We start from the raw sequence: 16,548 nt of genomic DNA, 5'->3' as shown, positions 1-16,548 counted from the left end.
TTGGAGGCTACCCAGACAGAATATAAGGTGTTGTTCCTCCAACCTGAGTGTGGCCCCATCGTGACAATAGAGGAGGCTGTGGACTGACAGTTAGTGTTTGTGGTTTCATAGACCATTCAGATCAGCCTATGAACCTTTGCAGACCTCTGAGATCCTACACATTGGGATCGGAATCTGGTTTATTATTGCTGATCCTCGTCATAAAACCTGTTGCTTTGCAGCAGCACAATACATAAAAATTGCTAAAAGTTTCAAAAATACATGGTGTGAAAAAGCAAATAGTGAGGTAGTGTTCGCAGATTCATGTGCGGTTCAGAACCCGACGGTGGAGGGGAAGAAGCTGCTTCTGAATCCCTGAGTGTGGATCTTCAGGCTCTTGTACTTCCTTACTGATGGGAGTGGATGTCACTAGGTTCGGATATGGCCCAAGGGCAGAGTGAGAGGCACCGAGGCTGGTCGATAGTTCACAGACTTTAATATGAACAATGTTAAAGAGAAAAGAAAACAATAAATGCTGGGCCAAAACAGGGCTGTTGACTAGAACTCTCGAACGGAAAACGAAGACTACACTGCGGCTGAAAAGACAACTAAGAATAAAATGAATATCGCTAGTCTTCAGAGTCAGTTGACTCGACAGTCCAATTTCTCAGGCAAGGCGCAATGTAGATAACAAAGCGTAGCCGTGTCCAAGTCTCGACAAATACTATGATGGAATGAATGGAGTTAAATACTATCACAATGAGATAAAAATTAACTGACACGTGCATATTCATGAGTGCAATTGCCGTATCTGCCGCGCTGCCGGATCTGTGGTTGTGACAGTAAAGAGAAGGGGGCATGTCCCAGATGGTCAGAATCCTTAATAACGGATGCCATCTTCTTGGGGCACCATCTCCTGAAGATATCCTCAACGGTGGGGAGTGACTAACCCTCTGTAGCCTCTGCATTGGAGGCTCCGTATCAAACTGTGGTGGAACCAGTCAGGATGCTCTCCACCCTACGTCTGTAGAAATCTGCAAAACTCTTTGGTGACACAGCAAACCTCTTCAGACTCCTAATATGGCAGAGCCACTGGTGTGCCTTCTTCGGGATGACATTCATGACTGATGCCCAGGATTTTCGAGTTGCTCGCCCTGTCCACTGTTGGCCCATCATTGGAGACTGGAGTGTGTTCCCCAGCTTTCCTCTTCCTTAAGTCCACAATCATTTCCTTGGTCTCGCTGAAGTTGAGTGTGAAGTTATTGTTGCTCAACCCAACCAGCCGATATACGTATCTCACTCCTGTATGTCTTCTCATTGCCTTTTGAAATTCTCCCAGCGGTGCTGTCATCGGCGAATTCATGGTTCAATGGTTCAGTCTGATGTCAGAGAATGCATAGCCCTTTCCTTTGGACTGTGGAAGGAAACTGTAGCACCCAGAGGAAACCCACATGGTCACGGGGAGAACGTACAAACTCCTTACAGACAGCAGAATTGAAACCAGGGTCACTGGCACTGCAGTAACATCACACTAACCACCACCAAACCGTGTTGCCCTCAGTTCTGGATTAGGCTGGCTTTGGCTAGATATGAATCAGCTGTCCACGGTTGCACCTGCACAATACAGTTTAACCCAAAATCAGGAGTATGACGCACCAGTTAACTTCCTGCCACGGAGCCAGCATGCTCCACGGAGTATGCATCATGGGCACAGGGCTCTGGAACAATACCCGGTGTTTGCACTGCATCCTTCCACATTATGAAACTCCAGCATCGGTTCTTTTTTAATTCCGGATCTCCCAATATCGTTGGGCCACATTGTGGAATTTCTAGAGTGCAGGTTTCATAAACAGCCTGAATGAAGTGAAACTAGAGCAGGCCCCTTCCCCCCGAAAGATTGTGTGCTTCTTCAGCAACTAGTCATTCTTCTGAAACAGCCTGAGTCGCACCAAACTACCGTGTCACTTTCAAATCCATTCTCAACTTCATTTTTGCTGGCTGGTGAACCAGATCAGGAGGCCTGTCCTTTCCACTTCCCTGACCCAGCCGAGGAACTTTACTACAATGTGCTTTGCGTCTGTGTCAGATCAACTGTTCAAGGTTTCATTGGCACATTTGAATCCCTTGAGGCCAAGGCTGCTGAAGACACGGCCTAAGAGTGAAGGAAATTATAGTTTCCAAGTGAGGTGCTCTCCTCTTGACGCCTGTGGTGAATTGCAGAGATCCTGGTGGGTTGTATAACGGGCTGCAGGAGGTTAGAGCCAGGGAGTAGTGAGATATTGGAGGGTGTTGCTAAATGGGGCAGCTGGTGGCTGGTATGGTGCAGGTCAAGGGAGGGTTTGGATGGAGGCTGGGAGGCTGACATGGAGCACATTAGTTTGCAGGCTGTCCCAGGCTGCCCTGCCCCTCTACAGCAGGGGTTCCCAACCTTTTTTATGCCGATGAGCCTTACCATTAATCCAGGGGTCCATAGTCCCCAGGTCGGGGACCCCTGCTCTACAGAGCCTTTTCCAAATGCCATTTGCTCATGGACCCAGTTCTCAGGAGAGACCTGTTGAACTAGCGAGAGTAAAACATACCGGATCTTGTGCTGGATGACATTGAGTAGCAAAGACAGGGAAACCTCTGCCTCCCGATGCTGAGGCGAATTCTTTGAAACCAAAGTGCAAAGTTCAAAGTGAATTTATTATCTGAGTACATATATGTCACCGTATATAACCCTGAGATTCACTTTCTTGTGGGCATACTCAGTAAATTCAATGGTTTCAAAGGTACATTTGATGTCAGGGAAACGTATACAATATGCATCCTGAAATTATTTTTCTTCGCAACCATCCACAAAAACAGAGGAGTGCCCCAAAGAATGAATGGCAGTTAAATATTAGAACCCCAAAGCACCCCCCCAGCTCCCCCCCGCAACAAGTAAGCAGCAGCAAAGCGATGACCCCCCTCCCCACCGGTATCAACCCCCCCCACCGAGCACTCAAGTGTGCAGCAAAGCATCAATAAAGACACAGACTTGCAGTACTCCAAAGACTACTCGTTCACCCAGTAACTCGACATACTACAGGCTCTCTCAACCCCTAATAATGGAAAAAGAGGTATCGAATAATAACCATAACAGAATCAACATACTGTCCAACAAACTGTGCAAATACTAAAGGAAGAAATAATAGTAAATAAATCAATAAGCAATAGATATCGAGAACATGAGATGAAGAGTCTTTGAAAGTGAGTCTGTTGGTTTTGGGAATATTTCAGTGATGGGGCAATTGAAGTTATCCGCTTTAGTTCAAGAGCCTGATGGTTGAGGGGGTAATAACCGCTCCTGAGCCTGGTGGTGTGAGTCCCGAGACTCCTGTGCCTCCTTCCTGATGGCAGCAGTGTGAAAAGAGCATGTCCTGGGTGATGGGGGTCCCTGATGATGGATGCTGCGTTCCTGCGACAGCATTCCATGTAGATGTGCTCATGGTGGGGGGGCTTTACCCGTGATGGACTGGGCTGTATCCACTACTTTTTGTAGGATTTTCCATTCAAGGGCATTGGTGTTTCCATACCAGGCTGTGATGCAGCCGGTCAATATTCTCTCTACTACACATCTACAGACGTCTGTCAGCATTTTAGCTGTCATGGCAAATCTCTGCAAACTCCCAAGGAAGTGGAGGTGCTGCCATGCTTTCTTCATAATTGCACTTACGTGCCGGTCCCAGGACAGGTTCTCTGAAATAATAACAGGGAGGAATTGAAAGTTACTGACCCTCTGATGAGGACTGGCTCATGGTCCTCTGGTTTCCCTCTCCTGGTCTATAATCAGCTCCTTGGTCTTGCTGACATTGAGTGGGAGGCTGTTGTGACAACACCACTCAGACAGATTTTCAATCTCTCTTCTATATGCTGACTCATCACCACCAGTGAATGGAACAGAGAAGTGTGAGTGTGCTGACCCACTGAGAGGGGAGTGAGGCTACTGTCCCGGTGTGTATTGTTCACCAAGGCACCATGCCACGAAGCCCACGTTCAGCACCATCTCCTTTCTGCTTTATATTTGTGCTCTCTACTTTGACAATGTCCAGTTTCTTCACTTGCTCTAGCACAGTGGTCCCCAACCACCGGGCCGCGGACCGGTACCAGGCCGCAAAGCATATGCTACCGGGCCGCGAGGAAACGATATGATTTGGCGATATGAGACGATATGAGTCAGCTGCACCTTTCCTCATTCCCTGTCACACCCACTGTTGAACTTGAAATAACCTACCAAATCATACCAAATAACACATAAAACGTAAAATAATACTAACATATAGTAAAAGCAGGAATGATATGATAAATACACAGCCTATATAAAGTAGAAATAATGTATGTACAGTGTAGTTTCACTTAACAGAATCGGGAAGATTAAGCCAAAACCGATTTGTAGAAAAAAAATCGGTGCGTACAGGTGCCCGCGCAAGGCTTCATGGTCGTGGTAGTCTTTCTCGGGGTAAACACGAGCGTCCCGTATTTGACTGCTACTTTTGTCCCTTATTTGGGAGTGAGAAAGTTGGCGACCCGACTTGAACACCTCCCCCCTCCCCCCCCCCCGTCGGCCGGTCTGCAAGAATATTGTCAATATTAAACTGGTCCGCGGTGCAAAAAAGGTTGGGGGCCCCTGCTCTAGCAAACCTGCTCAATTTGACATGTGATCGTCGAAAATTGATGATAATTGACTTTATTTTTCAGTGTGGTTCATAGTAGCAGCTCAGATATTAAAAGATGCGAAGCTCCAACATCCTGATATGGTAGCGGAGTCACAGCTGTTTAGGGGGCAGTTACAGGACGTGTGGGGGCGTCGCTTTGTGGAGGGAAATTAGGAGCCACTTAGCAGAGGCTTTTATTTTGTCTGTCTACTAGGATTAGGGTGCTGGGAAGGAGGTACTTCTCTACCAAAGGAGGAGTAAGGCATTTCTTCTCTCCACTACCCTGCGTCACCCTTGGGCAAGGTGTAGCTCTTGCTCAGCCCCCACACCCCACTCTGATCGGGGACCCATGGGAGCAGGGGGTGGATGGTCGTATGAGCAGCTGCTGCACATCACAAGTCCTGGTTTTGCAACCACTGACGCCAGGCAGACAATCTCAGAAGAGTATTGATAATGGCTGGGGTCATCCGTCTTGTAAAGACCCTGCCCAGAAAAAGGCAATGGCAAACCAGTTCTGTAGAAAAACTTGCCAAGAACAATCACAGTGAAGCTCATGATCGCACACGTCACACGACGCGGCACATAATGAATGATTGAATGACCTCTCCTGGTAGCGTGCTCCAGGCGCCCAACACTCTCTGTAAAAATAACGTGTCTTGCAACTCTCCTTTCAATATTCCAGTGCTCACCTTAAACCCATGTCCTCTAGTATGTGATAGTTCCACCCTGGGGGGAAAAAAATCATTATAATCACGTAAACTCCTATCAGGTCACCTCTCAACCCCTGACACTCCAGAGAAAACCATCCAAGTTTGTTCAACCTCTCAATATAGCTAGAACTCTCCAATCAAGGCATCACCCTGGGAACCCCTTCTGCACACAGCTATGAAATCTGATTCAGTTAAAGCTGGAAAATGTAATTTTTTTCAGGAATGTGGAGTCATGGGTTTAGGCAGGAAGTAGAGTAGAGGCAGGCAACCAACCAGCTGTCATTTTACTAACTGGTAGAAGGGGCTCAGGGGGTGGATTAGTCAATTGAAATGCTTGTTTCCAATGCTCTTGTTCACAGTTCTCCATGATAGAGAATCGCTAAGCCACTGATTAAAGACTTTTCTCCCCATCCCTGCGCTAAATGTTCAGCTTTTCGTCCTGTGCATAATACATACCAGGGCTTATTTAACTGGTTTGATGGAGATTCAGTCTCTCTCCACTCCCACACCCATCCGAGCTATGGGGCCGTGCAGATTAACTACAAAGGTCCCAGACTGAACTACTTCAAAGCTGCTTTTGCCCTTGAATGCCCCCGAAGGCACCTTATCCAAGTTTCCAAAATAACTTCAAACCCATGTTGGAGCGTTCCTGGGAGGCATTTCATCAGCATGAGAGAATATGTTTGGTGTGTAAAATAAAACAATTCCGACCGTCTCTTAAGCCATTATCTTTGAGTTCAACGGGACTGTCAACGCATTGAAATTCCATGAACGCTACTGAATCATGAAACACGTTGAAATAACCTTAAAACCTTAGAAGTCTAAAATTTTCATTCTCCAACGCTCTCAAGTAAAAATTCTCAAGCCATCAAACGAAAATCAAACTTAAAAATACCCAGGGGCCATTGAAATGAATAAGCTAGGAATGTTCTTCATAATTCAGTAAGGTTGTGGATAATTTAATTGTAGCTTCAATGAATTTCTGTCTACCCCCAGTAACCTTTTGCCACCTGGCTCCACCTCCGCCAAAACCTCTACCTCAACACGGGCCACCGTGATTTTTTTAAAAAGTGCGTGGGAGGAGCCCTGACATCTCCCAAATGATTGCTCTTCTTTAAACTGAATGACACAGAAACAGGCCACTGGGTCCAATTTCATGCTCGGCATCTCTGATTGTGTGCCTTCCCACTCATTTCTTGTTTTTTTCACAGTCTTATATAACTTAAATGTGTCATATTACTTCTCTCTGTGTGTTGTTTGAACCTCTGTGGCTGTGACACTGATGCAGGCTAAGAGCACCAGAAAGAGGATTCAGAAGAAAGACACAAATTAAAGATAAATTATACACAATTCTTACAGGAAAGCACAACATTAGAACAAAATAGGTCAATTTTAGTGGAAAGTAATCTAAACTGCAGTCATTAGGATTTTTCCAGTTGGTTCAGAAAGCAAATGGTTGAAGGAATGCAGCTGTTCTTGAACTTGTTGGTGTGGGGCTTCAGGCTTCTGCACCCCCTGACAGGCTGCATCACCGTCTGGTATTGCGGGGGGGGGGGGTTCACTGCACAGGATTGAAGTAAGCTGCAGAGAGTTGTAAACTTAGTTATCACCATCATGGGCATTGGCCTCCGTAGTATCCAGGACATCTTCAAGGAGCGATGTCTCAGAAAGGCAGCGTCCATTATTAAGGGCCCCCATCACCTACGCCATGTCCTCTTCACACTGTTACCATCAGGGAGGAGGTACAGGAGCCTGAAGGCACACACTCAGCGATTCAGGAACAGCTTCTTCCCCTCTGCCATCCGATTTCTAAATGGATATTGAACCCATGAACACTACCTCACGACTTCTTTTAAGTTTCAGTTTTATTTTAATTTAACAATTTAATGCACACACACACACACACACACACACACACACACACACACACAATTCAGGTTCTTTCCTATATTTATCATGTATTTCATTGTACTGCTGCCGCAAAGTTAACAAATTTCACAACATATGCTGGATATTAAACCTAATTCTGATTCTCCTGCTCGATGGAGCTGGGAAAAGATGGCACGGCCTGAATGGTGGGGAGCTTTGATGATAAATGTTGCCATCTTAAGGAAGCACCTCGCGTAGATATTACCGATGGTGGGGAGGGATGTGCCTGTGATGCACCGGGCAGAGCACAATACCCTGTGCAGCTTCTCACATTCCTGTGCATTCGAGATGCTGTAACATTTCATGATGTAAACCATCCAGGATGATTTTTACAGCATCTTTGTTGGAGAATTCAGTGACAAGCTGAACCTCCTAAGAAAGATACTTACGTGCTTTCCTTGTGATTGTATCTAGAGCTAGGGCCAGGACAAGTCATCTCATATGTTAACTCATTGAAATTTAAAGCTATTGTCTCTCTCCACCACCAGCTCCCCAATGCAGACTGGCAGATGTCGGCCCTCCTTCATCAAGTTAACTATCAGTCCTTTAGTTCTGCTGACGTTGAGTGAGAGGTAGATGTGGCAGCCCACTCAACCAAGAGTCCTACCTCACTCTGGTAAGCTGACTCATCGACACTTGTGATCCATCCATCAGAGGTTCTTTTGTACCTGGCACTGAAGAATTTGCTTATTTGGGGAATCTGGCATTGGTGAATTTGCTCTGGCGTTGGAGCTGTGCTTAGCCACAAAATCATATGTGTTGTGACGAGAATACACATAGATAAGATGTTAGCTGTCCTGTGTGATCAGCAGTTGGTCTGCCACCTGTCTTCAAGAGAGAGATAAGGGACACAATGAAACAGCACCTGGAGATGTGTAGAGAGCTGTCTGCAGCGGCTCCCCCTTTGAACCCTGAACTGTTTGAAGTGGTGGACAGGCAATACCCCAGCAGGGGGATAAAAAGGGACTGGTTCGCTAAGGCAGGACACACACGACACCCGAGGTAACGAGACCCTGGAAGCGGTGCGCCTCTCACGAGTCGGTGGGAAGTATCGGACAACGCACAGGGTGGAAAGGTACGATCAGCGGGAACCCAGTGTGTGTCCGCCCTTGCTTGGGTGCCGGGTTCACTGCAGGGGATCGACCGCATCTGGAGGAGGGGTCACAGTCGGTGACCTCAGGTGACATCACCAAGGACCCGCCCGAAAGCTGCCTGTGAGCCATATCGCCGGTCTGTGAGTGAAGCCGTGTCTGAATGATCAGTCGTTCCCGTTCTCTCTCTCTCTCTCTCCCCCCACGTTGTCCATCGCCATGGCAACGATTACTGCGAACTGAACTAAATTGGACTGAACTTTTTGTCACTTTGAAATTTGGTCATTTACCCCTAGACAACGATAGAGCTTGATTGATGCTGTGATCTTAATTCTGTGCACATGTGTGACTATCATTGCTGAACTGTTGCATTTATTATCCTTTCGATTACTGTGTTGCTTGTTTCTTTAATACAACTTTCTTAGTTCTAGTAATCCAGACTCCAACTGAGTGATCCATTTCTGCTGGTTTGGCAACCCAGTTACGGGGTACGTAACAGTGTATAGAGAGCAGTACAGCAACACCAGCAGTGTGCCTGTGCTGATGGTCATTGAGGAGGATACTACCTCCGATCAATTCCTACTTTTCTCTCCCTCTTGTCAGGAGCCTGAAGACCCACACCCAACGTTTCAGGAACAGCTTCTTCCCCTCCGCCATCAGATTTCTGAATGGTCTATGAACCCGTGAACTCTATCCTTCTTTCAATTGATTTATTTATTTATTATTATTTGTAACTTATACTTGTTTTTACGTCTTCCACTGTACCGCTACCACAACACAACAAAATTTGCAATGTATGTCCAAGAATTGTGGTGTTTTGTGGCAACAGTACAAGACTGAGACCTGATTCTGATAGTGATTCACTCCATTGACATTCATTTCAAAAGAACTAGAATACAAAAGCAAGGATGTAATGTTGAGGCTTTATAGGGCACTGGTGGGACTTTACTTGGATTATTGTGAGCAGTTTTGGGCCCTTATCTAAGAAAGGATGTGTTGACTTTGGAGAGGGTTCAAAGCAGATCCACAAAAATGATTCCAGGATTGAAAGGATTGCCATATGAGGAGTGTTTGATGGCTCTGGGCCTGTACTCACTGGAATTCAGAAGAATGAGGGGCGACCTCATTGAAACCTATCGAGTGTTAAAAGGCCTTGATAGAGTGGACGTGGAGAGGATGTTTCCTATGGCGGGAGAGTCTAGGACCGAAGGACATTAGCCTCAGAATAGAGGTGTGTCCTTTTAGAACAGAGACGAGGAGGAATTTCTTTTGCCAGGGAGTGGTGAATCTGTGAAATTTGTTGCCAATGGCAGCTACAGGGGCCAAGTCATTGGATATATTTAAGGCAGAGATTGATAGATTCTTGATTAGTCAGGGCATGAAAGGATATGGGGAGAGGCAGGACATTGGGGCTGAGTGGAAATGGATGGGCCATGAAGAAATGTTGGGGCAGACTCGATGGGCCAAGTGGCCAAATTCTGCTTCTATATCTTATGGTCTTATTTGTGCTGTTTAGTTTATTCTGTATTTTTGTATGTGATGTATAAATTATGTTAATGTTGACTTATGTTTGCAATGCTGCTCATTTTCATGGCATTTATGCCCTGGGTACATTGGCTCATGACTTTAAACTTGGAGCTGAACTTGAACTTGAATGGCTTTGATCTCATAGTATCTCACTGTGAGTGTCAGCCTCCAGTCTAACCCTTTCACCCTCCTGATTCTACTCCGACTTGATGTCACTGGGGAAAGACATGGTAAACATGAGAAATCTGTAGGGGCTGGAAATCCAAAGTAACACGTATCACATTTGTGTAAGAGTCTTTGGCGTCACACCGAATCTCCTTGAACTGCTAACGTGGAGCCATTGGCACCCTTTCAACATGATTGCGTCAACGATTTGGGTCCAGGGTAGATTCTCTGTGACATTGAGGCCCTTTCCTCCACTGACCCCTCAGTGAGGTGGGTGCGAAACAGTGGTTGATTCAAGGACAAGGGGTGGGGACAAAGGCTGCAGATATGAGGGGAACGGTTTCAAGACTAACAGCATTGCCAATTGTTACTTGTAAAGGTGCCTTCCCCTTTGCTTCATGCCTCAGTCTCCCCACATCTGTTCTGAAGGTGAGGCTTTCCTTTCCAGAACATTTGAGGTGTCTTCCTTCTTCAGGGTTTCCCTCCCTCCTCCATTGATGCTGTGCTAACCCATATCTCCTCCATTTCCATCGACAATGATAAAGTTCCTTGCGTCCTTGCCTAATTTCCCAAAAGCCTCGACATCCAGCACATTATTCTCCACAGCTTCCACCATCTTCAACAGGATCCTACCACTGAACACATCCTTACCTCCCCTCTCCCATTCTCTGCTTTCTGCAGGAATCGCTCTCTGCGTGACTCCCTTGTCCGTTCGTCCCTCCCCACTGATCTCCCTCCTGGCACTCCTCCCTGCAGGCAGAACAAGTGCCACACCTGCCCCTACACCTCCTCCCTTGCGACCATCCAAGGCCCCCAAACAGTCCTTCCAGGTGAGGCAGCACTTCACCTGCGAGTCTGTCAGGGTCACCTACTGTATCCGGTGCTCCCGATGCGGCCTCCTCTATCTTGGGGAGACCCAAAGAAGATCGGGGACTGCATTGTGGAGCACCTTTGCTCCATCTGCAAGGAGGGGGATTTCCCAGTGGCCAACCATTTCCAATCCTCATTCCCATTCCAACACGTTGGCGCTGCCACAATGAGGCCACTCTCAGGTTGGTGGAGCAACGCGTCATATTCCATCTGGGGACCCTCTAACCTGATGGCACGAGCATCGATTTCTCCACCTTCAGTAATTTCTCCCCTTCCCCCTTCTCTTCTTTTCCATTGCTTCTTCTGGCTCCCATCATTCCTCATCTCTTCTCCCCACCTGTCTATCACTTCCCTCTGGTGCCCCTCCTCCTTCCCTACCCCCATGGTCCGCTGTCCTGCCCTATCAGGTTCCTTCTTCTTCAGACCTTCTCCGCCAATCACCTCTCAGCTCCCCTTCCCCACCCACCCATCTTCACCCTCACCTGGCTTCACCAATCACCTTTCAGCTTCAATTTCTTCCTCTCCCCCTCCTCCACCTTCTTATCTGGTTTCTTCCCCCATTCATTTCCCGTCCTGGTAAAGAGTCCTGGCCTAAAATGTCCCTCCATTTACTCCCCTCCATTGACACTGCCTGACCAAACCAGCAGCTACAGAATCTCTTGTGTTTACAACTTTGTTATAGTAGGAGGTGTTAACTTTATTAGTACAGACTGGGTCTGTCATAGTGCTAAGAGCTTAAATGGGGTGAAATTTGTTAAATGTGTTCAGTAAAGTTTCCTCAGGTACAGGACCCTACTAGGGAGAGGGCAAAGTTCAACCTGGGTAAAAGATGAGGAATAGTTTTATTTGTCACACATGTAAAGTACCTTGTGCAGGAGGCAAAGCACAAGATTCGTCACATGTAGCATGCCACAATCCCAACCCTAACCGTAAGCCTTTGGAGCAACACACATAAAAGTCGCTGGTGAACGCAGCAGGCCAAGCAGCATCTCTAGGAAGAGGTACAGTCGACGTTTCGGGCCGAGACCCTTCATCAGGACTAACTGAAAGAAGAGCTAGTAAGAGATTTGAAAGTGGGAGGGGGAGGGGGAGATATGATCTTGGCCCGAAATGTCGACTGTACCTCTTCCTAGAGATGCTGCCTGGCCTGCTGCGTTCACCAGCAACTTTTATGTGTGTTGCTTGAAATTCCAGCATCTGCAGAATTCCTCCTTTGGACTTTGGGAGGAACCTGGAGCTCTCGGAGGAAACCCGCGCAGTCACGGGGAGAGCATACCATTTCCTAACAGACAGTGGTGGGAATCGAAGCCCAGTCAGTGATTGCCAGCACTATACAGCGATTTCACTAATCGTGGTGCTACCGTGCAGGGTAGGACGGATGTCTGAGGCACCACTTATACACAGAGGGTGGTGAGAACATGGAACGAGCTGCCAGAGGAAGTGGCTGAGGCAGATGCAGTAACAACCTTTAAGAGACTGCTGGAGGCAGCTAGGAACGGTTTAGAATGATATGAGCCAAGCACGGGCAAACGAGACTAGCTTGGATGGGGTGGGGCGGTTGGGTCAAGGGGCCTTGTTGCAGGCTGTACGACTCTTGCTCAGACAGTGGTGATAACCAGAAGCTGGCTGACTACAGGGCGGGAGGAAGCAGTCAGTCAGTGTCTACTGAAGGGTAAAAGAGTGCATCAGAGCTGTGGGGGAAGGAGCAGGCCTGAAGGGATGAATTCCAAAAGCCGGCGTAGGCTCAGTGTGCTGGCGGATTCAGTGACTGGAAAACAATGTGCAGCTGATTCTCGGTATGGCTGTTTTTCTGCAACAGTAGGAACGGCAGTCACAGGAGGTGTGAGCAGTTGTGGACAGGGACTGCTCTGCAGAATAACGTACAGCCTCAGTGGGTCTCAGTATGTGAAGGTGCAGAGTATCAGGACACTGGTATATCACCACCCATCTATAGTCCGTGGCCAAAGGTACAGGCACGGGCATTGCGAGAATCCCGTTCCCAAGCACAAGCTCCATGCAAGATCCTTTGCTGTGCTGGCTTCATAAAGGGGCATCCACCGTGAAACGTGGAAGAGCTCAGTTCGGTCTCCAATAAGATCGGTCTGGGGAACCACACAGATTGCATCCTCAGCATCTTCTCTTGGCCTGCCCAGTGCCCCTGGGCCTGTGTGTTTCAGCAAGACGAGAAAGAGAAGTTCCCATTCTCCTTAAAGTTAAACATTTGGCCGCTGACGCACTGGGCTTGCTTGCCACCCCTCCAGCCCTGATCCCTCACCTGCTCAAGTAACGGCAACTTCCATTCATACACTAGCTTTAACGGAATAAAATGTCCAATGGGGCCCCATAGGGATATGGCTAAACACAGGGGGACACCAAGGCACTAAGGAACAAGGTCTGAACAAGACAATGGGCTTTGGGGAGAATCTTGGGGCGGCACGGTAGCGTAGTGGTTAGCACAACGCTTTATGGTGCAGGCGACCCTGGTTCAATTCCCGCCGCTGCCTGTACGTTCAGAAGAGTTGACCTGGGTGGAGACTGTGCTGCTGTGTGCTACTTGGAGGCACTGGAGTTGGTGCCTTCGAGTTGGCCTGCAGTGGAATGTGAGTGACCGTCTTGGATATTTCTTTTGCGGTCGCAAGACCATGTTGGGCCCTGATTGCCACAGGCCTGATGTCCATGTTGGACACTGATCGCCGCAGGCCTGCTTCCCTTGTTTGGTGGCGAGGCAGCAGTGTCACCTCGGTTGTAGCTAAGACTAGGCCTTCGTCCTCAGACTTGCGATGCATCCAGGCTCGGTTGAGGGGGGTAGTGGCCTCTCCCATCTGTGCTGCCCTCCAGTGGTGGATCTGTGGAATTACAAGCTGGACTGCGGACTGCCATTTGCAGGACTTGTTTGTTGAGGAACTTGGTCTAAAAATTTGTTCACTTACATGGCAATGTTCTTTGTTTCCTTTCTTGTTATTTTGAATGCACGTGTATGTTTTTGCACCTTGGTTTGAAAGACGATTAAATTTGATTTGATTTGATTTGATTTTGAAAAGGGGGAAGATGTCAGAATAAAGTGGCGGGGGAGGGGAAGGAGGCTAGCTGGAAGGTGATAGGTGAAGCCAAGTCTGAGAAGAAAGAATCTGATAGAACAGGAGAGCGGACTATCGGAGAGAGGGATGGAAGAGGGGACGCAGGGGGAAATGATAGGTAGGGGAGAAGAGTGGGGAATGGGGGGGGGGATTTTTTTTACCGGACGGAGAAATCGGTATTTGTACCATCAGGTTGGAGGCTACTATACATCACAAGATCACTAAAGATGATTCTGCAGTAGGTGATAAGGTCTGGACAAGGTAACCAAGGGTTCCGAGAGTCTTATTTGGGCTCAATCCTGACATCTACTGGTGTACCAAAGTATTGCCAATCTGGCAGGGAGAATTAAATGGAAAACTTCTGTGTAACATTGGACAGAATGGAATCACTCCTCACACGTACAAAGCCAGGGCGAATTGACCAGTTAGCTCACTGTTCACTGTTTCTTTGATGGATAAAAATAAACCTGGCCTTTGTCAACTTGACATTAATTCACTGCTTACAAAATCCCATGAGTTTTTTTTCTGTGAGAGTTGATGCATTAGATTGTCAGCTGTATTTGGCACAAGGATTTGATGAAAAGCTGGTCAGGATGACGACTAATACATAATTGACAATAACCTTTATATGCTGAAGTAATATTAGTGCCTGACCCTGTGTCTTTTAAAGTGAATACATATTCAGTTCACCAGCATCGTGCTGGAGGGCACTGGCCTGACATTGGTTACAAAATATTAAAATTCTCATCTCCATCTATGATCCCTTCACACAGTCTGCAACCTCCTCCAGCTCCGCAATCCTCACAAAGATCTCAGCTCCGCAACGCTTACAAAAATCCCTGCTCCTTGTTGCTGGATTTATGCGTGTCCCTGAGCTTAATTCCTGAGCCTTGAGCTGGTAAATCAGTAAACTGCTTTATCATCATCACTGAGCACGCTATCCATGCAAATAACATCAGTACATCGAGGCGGTACGGCGAAACGATAACCAAATACAGGGTGTAGTGTTACAGTGAGAGAAAGTCCAGTGCACGCAGACAATAAGACGTAAAAGGCAATGATGAGATAGATTGTAAGTTTAGGAGTCTGTCTTATTGTACAAGAGGTCCGTTAAGAGCAGGGTAGAAACTATCCTTGGGCCTGTCCTTGTGGCATTTGTATCTTCTGCCCAGTGGAAGAGGGTAGAAGAGGGAACGTCTAGGGTGGATGGGGGCTTTGGTGATGCTGGTGGCTGTCGCTGAGGCAGTGGGAAGTGTAGACAGAGCCCATGGAGTGGAGGCTGGTCTTTACAATGTGCGCAACTCTGTACACTTCCCTGTGGTCACGGCCACACCAGTCTATGAGGCATCCAGGGTTCCTGAGAAAGCACCTGACCTTCCACCCTTAAAGAGCAGGCTGGCACTGACGTTTTCCTCATAACTCCACCCCAGGCAGCGTCCTGATGAGTCTCTGCTGCATCCTCTTCAACGCAACCGTGTCCTCCCCGCGACGTGGCAATCAGAACTGCGCACAGCACTCCAGCTGTGGCCTACTGACTGTTTTATAAACTCGTACCATAACCTCCCTGATCTTATATTTTATGCCCCAGACAATCCAGCATCCAGGATGTCTTCTTAACCATCTTGGAGATGCAGACCAAGATTCCTCTGTTTGTCAGTACCAATCAATTCCCTGGAAATGTACTTCCATCATTTTTCTGGATTAAACCCCAGCCATTTCTCCGTCCATTTTATCAACCAATTCTTTCCCTGTAGACTAGTCTCTCTGCTATCAACAATTTCACCAATTATTATGTCATCTGTGACCTTTCTCCTCCATCCTCACCCAGTTAATGTACTGTGTAAAGCCAACGGTGAAGGTTCCCCGTGAAACACACTGGTCACAGGCTCTCAAACTATTCCAAACCTTCTCCAATGATAGGGTGAGGCTAGGTCAGGGGTTCCCAATCTTTTTCATGCCATGGACCAATACCATAAGCAAGGGGTCCGTGGACCCCAGTTTGGGAACCCCTGGACTAGAGGGTCAGCATCTCATATTCCCTCTGGGCAGTCTGCAGCCTGACGCTGTGGACATTAAGTTCTCCAGTTTAATGCAGCCTGCTCCTCTTCACCCCTTTTCTCTCTCCTGATCTGCTCAGACCCTCTTACACATACCCTTCTTTCCAAACCTCCTCCTATCAGACAGTTTCTTTCACCTCCCCACCTGCCCACCACTGGATCACCCATCCCCTTCCGCACCCCCCCCCCAACTATTCCCATCTGCCAAGCATCACTCCTTGTCTGGTTCCTTTTCAACTTCCTTTCTTATCAGATTCTACAGCACCTTGTTGTCTCCAGCAATCACCTCCCAGCCTCTATCTTCTCCCTTCCCTCCCCATCTGCCCTTCAACCCTCCTCTCCTAGATGTACCCATTACTTGCCAGCTCTTGTCCCAGCCCTCCCCCTCACCTCCACTCTTTCAGTTCCAATGTAGGGTCTCAGTGAGAAGTGCCAACTGTCCAATTCCATCCACAGATGCTGAGTTT

This window comes from Mobula hypostoma, chromosome 11, assembly GCF_963921235.1.
Source record: "Mobula hypostoma chromosome 11, sMobHyp1.1, whole genome shotgun sequence".
NCBI classification, from domain to species: Eukaryota; Metazoa; Chordata; class Chondrichthyes; order Myliobatiformes; family Myliobatidae; genus Mobula; species Mobula hypostoma.
The sequence above is the reverse complement of the archived record's forward strand: the minus strand, read 5'-3'. Positions refer to the sequence as shown.